At 33.9% G+C, this 4,277-nt stretch overlaps 1 non-coding gene across 1 annotated transcript; it reads left to right on the forward strand.

The window, feature by feature from the left end:
• The first annotated feature begins 3,457 nt into the window (after window positions 1-3,457).
• TRNAC-ACA (transfer RNA cysteine (anticodon ACA)) lies at window positions 3,458-3,528 on the forward strand. Its single transcript has one exon. It is a non-coding gene; the product is annotated as a tRNA-Cys (tRNA).
• Window positions 3,529-4,277: the final 749 nt, after the last annotated feature.

Genomic DNA, 4,277 nt, shown 5'->3' on the forward strand with positions numbered 1-4,277 from the left:
TTTATCTTTATCTAAGTTTGACTGCTGTTCTTCAACTGATGCTACATTTGCTCTTACTGAAGTTCGATAAAATTATAACTCATAAAGCAATGCTTTTCCAATATATACTAATGCATTATTTCCACTTCATAGGACCCAATAAAATTAGAATAAGTGTGGTATTTTGGCTGAAATAAAAAGTCCAGTTCTACTTAAATCATAATTGAAGTTTGATCTGACCACATGGAGATATTTCAAACAATAAAGACCATTTCTAGGAACAGCATATATAACTACAAATCTATAAAAGTAACAATATTTACATTTTGATTGGCTTTAAAAACAAACAAAATATTGACAATGACAACAGCCACATCCCTAGATAAATTTAGTAATATTTTTATTATTTTAGCACTAAATTCATTGATTAATTTAGGGGGTTAACATTTTGCAAGCATGTATGTCTTGTTTTGGGATTTCTTTTTATCTTGTTATTTTGTTTAGGAAAGTCTTTGCTGTTTGAAATTTATAAATTTTCTGCAGTCTAGATAAATGTTTTCCTTTACAACCAGAAAGAAAATGATTGTATGGAAGAGGAGAAGGAGGAGAAATTCATAGCGTGCCTATATATGTAAATCTGGGAAGTTATATTTTGTGTGTATGTAGATGAGAACCTAGAAAGATTTATAATCCACGTGAGCTGTGCTCATCTCTCAATGTTAGAATGTTAATTGTCACTATTGGTTTGTTTAACTTTATTTCCTAAAGCAACTACAATTAAATCACATAAAAATCAACATGTGTGGCTGTTTTATTAAAGTCTTTCTTTTTTTATTTTCCTTAGTATTTATACTGTAAACTGAATTTTCAAATGATAACAGTGACAGGTGAAAGAAGATCAAGAAAATATACCAAACAATGCTCACATATTTTGGAATGTGTGAGACAAAGTTTTCAAGTGTTTTCTTGGTGAGTCTAAATATATCTCATATGCTAGACTGAGGCTCAGATCTGCAGAACCACTACATTTGATGTCACCAGACTCGTGCCTTTTTTCCTGGCACTCATTAAATTGTTGCTGATTTTTTAATCAAAAGGAACAAAACAATTTGGCCTGTTGAAGCTATATCTATGCAGAATTTTTTGCAGACACCAGCTCTGGAAAAGGGTGGAAGTCAAGTTAAACACCAGGTTCATGAGAATAATCAACCAGGGCTTAAATTAGCCACACACCTTATGACCATAGATCATTTTTAATAAAAATAAATAATGCAGATCACACATATGCTTCATTTAGCTGAGCTTGGTGACTGAAGGAGTTCTACAAATGTGAAATCTTTTGATAACTGGGGTGTGGACTTTTTAACAGCAACATTTGTATTACTGTAACTATTTTGAATGTGCTTCGTGAATATTTTACATGCTTTCCTGAATAAACCAACTCATAATAATAAACATAATTTTAATTTATCACAAAGACAGAGTAGCCACGTTATGAGTAGAAATTTTACAATATATATTAAAATAATGTTGATATCCATAGTTATAGTATAAATGTAAATGCCTTGAAAAAACATGTCCCCAAACAATTGCGCTGCTTTATAAATTCTTATATCTATTTTTTTTTCTCTATCTATTCTTTTCTTTGCTGGACTTTCAACAGTTCTGTTTCTAGCTACCACATCTTAATTTGCTGCTTCTAATCTGCTAGGGACTAAGCAAAACAAGATCTAAAAAATCTTTAGAAATTAAATATAGTGTAACTGCATCAAAAGCAAATTTACCTTTTATGAATTTAACTATGTGCTCACACTGAGATAGGAGGCTCTGGCTTTCTCTTGCATGAGCAGGTCTCGATATCCTTGTTCCTGGGCCACATTTAGTATCATTATCACATATTCTGAGAGTTATACACATTTTAAAAAGTCACAATAAAATGTTACTACAATCTAAAATGTGATTCCTAAGTATAAGCTAACAACTTCATCTGCTGCTCAACCAAATCAAAAGCACATAAACGTTAGAAGTAAAACCAGTCATGAGTAATTTATATAGAGAGGGATTTTAATGAATTTATCAGCCAACAATTGCTATGTAGCAATCACAAAATTTTAAAAGCAAAGCACAATGAGCATTTACTTTGCATATATCTTGGGGTTAGCTGATCTAAGACTGGCTCCTAAGTGTGGCTCTAAGCTACAGGTCAATTTATAACAGTTCCGCAAGTGTCTCAGTCTCTGTAGACCAACAGGTTAGCTGGGTCTTGTTTTTCTCATGGAAGTGAGGATGAGGCATGAAAGCAAGCAGAAACCAGGCAATGTCTCATAAAGCACAGATTCTAAACTGGCGCAATGTCACTTCCACCCACTCTGTGGTGACCAAATCAGGTCACATGGCTAAAGCAAGTCACACAGCTAAGACTCAAGTCAAGGAATGAAGGAGTCACCTGCCTCTGGTGAGAGGCTCTGCAAGGTCACAAGGCAAAGACATGGAAATGGGGAGGGTTAAAGAACTGGGGCCACTCATTCAATCTTCCACAAAGGGTTACTGAACCTACTTACTGTATATATGAGATACCCTCAGGCTTAACCGCTTCACCATAAGTGAGATTTATTTCACTTTCTTCTCTGCACCTGGAACAACAGATACATTTTTAATTAATTAGGGTTTCCCTGGTCTCAGCCAGGCACAATCCTTCCCTGTTAAGTTCTTCCAAAATTCAGGATGTTCAGCTAAAACCACATATACTACCAAGCAGTTCAACTATGTAAATTAAAAATTATTTTTAAAAACCATATAGCACTTATGTCCCTGGTTATTCTACTTATGTTCACTTATTTAATCCTTACAACAACCCTGTGAGGTAGTTGCTGATATTATTTCCATTTACTGATAAGAAATTGAGGTGCAGAAAATTCAGCTATCACATCAGAGCTATTAAAAATTCTGAAGCACTAACAGTAGAAGTTGATTAAGACCAATATAAATCACATGCAGCTGAACTGTCGAACAATAAGTGTGCACATATTATTCAAATAAACTCAAATAGGACCACTTACCTATTCTTACATAAGGACTTTTACAATATTTTCTTATCAGCAGTACCTTTTTCATGTTGCCTTTATCACTACCGGCCCGTCCCCTTTTATTTTCTATTAGTCTCTTTATTGTGTATTATGGGACACAGCACAGACTCCATATCTTCCTGGATTTGGTTGACCTGCCCTCAAACCCTACAAGGTTCATTTTATATTTCTCAGACTTTGTCTGAGAAAGCAGCAATTGTCTTTTTACCAGTAAAAGAGGAAAGTTTCAGTGAGGTAGAAATCTGCATTTTGGATTTCAGATGAGGCTACCATCAGACAATAAGACGATTCTTGGTATTGGCTGAAATAAATGTAAGCACCCAGGCAATCCAGATCCAGGCAGGAAAGAAAACCAAATGCCAATTTACTTTCCAAACAATAGAAGAGGGGATGCAAGGGTAGTTCAGTGGTAGAATTCTCGCCTACAATGCAGGAGACCCAGGTTCGAGTCCTGGTCCATGCACTTCCCAAAAAACTAAGAAACAAACAAAAAAATTAACAAATGGTGCTGCAATAATGGGATACTCAATGGAAAAAGAATGAAATGTGACCCCGCTATACAGCATACAAAGAAAAAAAAAAAAACCAGTGTGCCTCAGCCTACATCAAATTCTTCTCTGATAGGATGAAGGCAAACTCAGAGAAACTCTATTTTTTGCTTTCTACTTAAATCTTTGCTTATAAAGAAGTTTTATAATCAGGGGCAAGTTTCCACTTTAAATACTAACTTACTGGGAAAACAGCTTGGCGAATTTCATATCCCAGGTCCTTCAACGATCAAATAGAAATATAAATACCCATTCTTCCTACAACTCTTGGTGTGATTAAATGTAAATATTGACATGATTTATTTTCTCAAAAACCTAGTCAAAAGCAAGGTTCTATCATTATAAATTGTTGTATTACCTCCCTGATACATTGCAGAGGAGAACCATATTTCATCCACTGTTTAATGTTTTCTTTTAAATGTATATTGGAAAATAAACTTTGTATATACATTGGGGGTATATATAGTAAAAAAATCCATTTTAATGAAAAGAAAGTAAAATAGTTGAAGTATACTGAAATTCATAATAAAAATTTAGAAGGTAAATTCATTGTAGCTCACAGCATGATACAAAACACAGAATTAAATAGTGCTTTCTTTGCAGCTAAAGAGCATTGTAAATCTAAATTCTCTGTTCAAATTAAATATCTCTAAACAGTTAATTA

Source organism: Tamandua tetradactyla, chromosome 3, assembly GCF_023851605.1.
Source record: "Tamandua tetradactyla isolate mTamTet1 chromosome 3, mTamTet1.pri, whole genome shotgun sequence".
NCBI classification, from domain to species: Eukaryota; Metazoa; Chordata; class Mammalia; order Pilosa; family Myrmecophagidae; genus Tamandua; species Tamandua tetradactyla.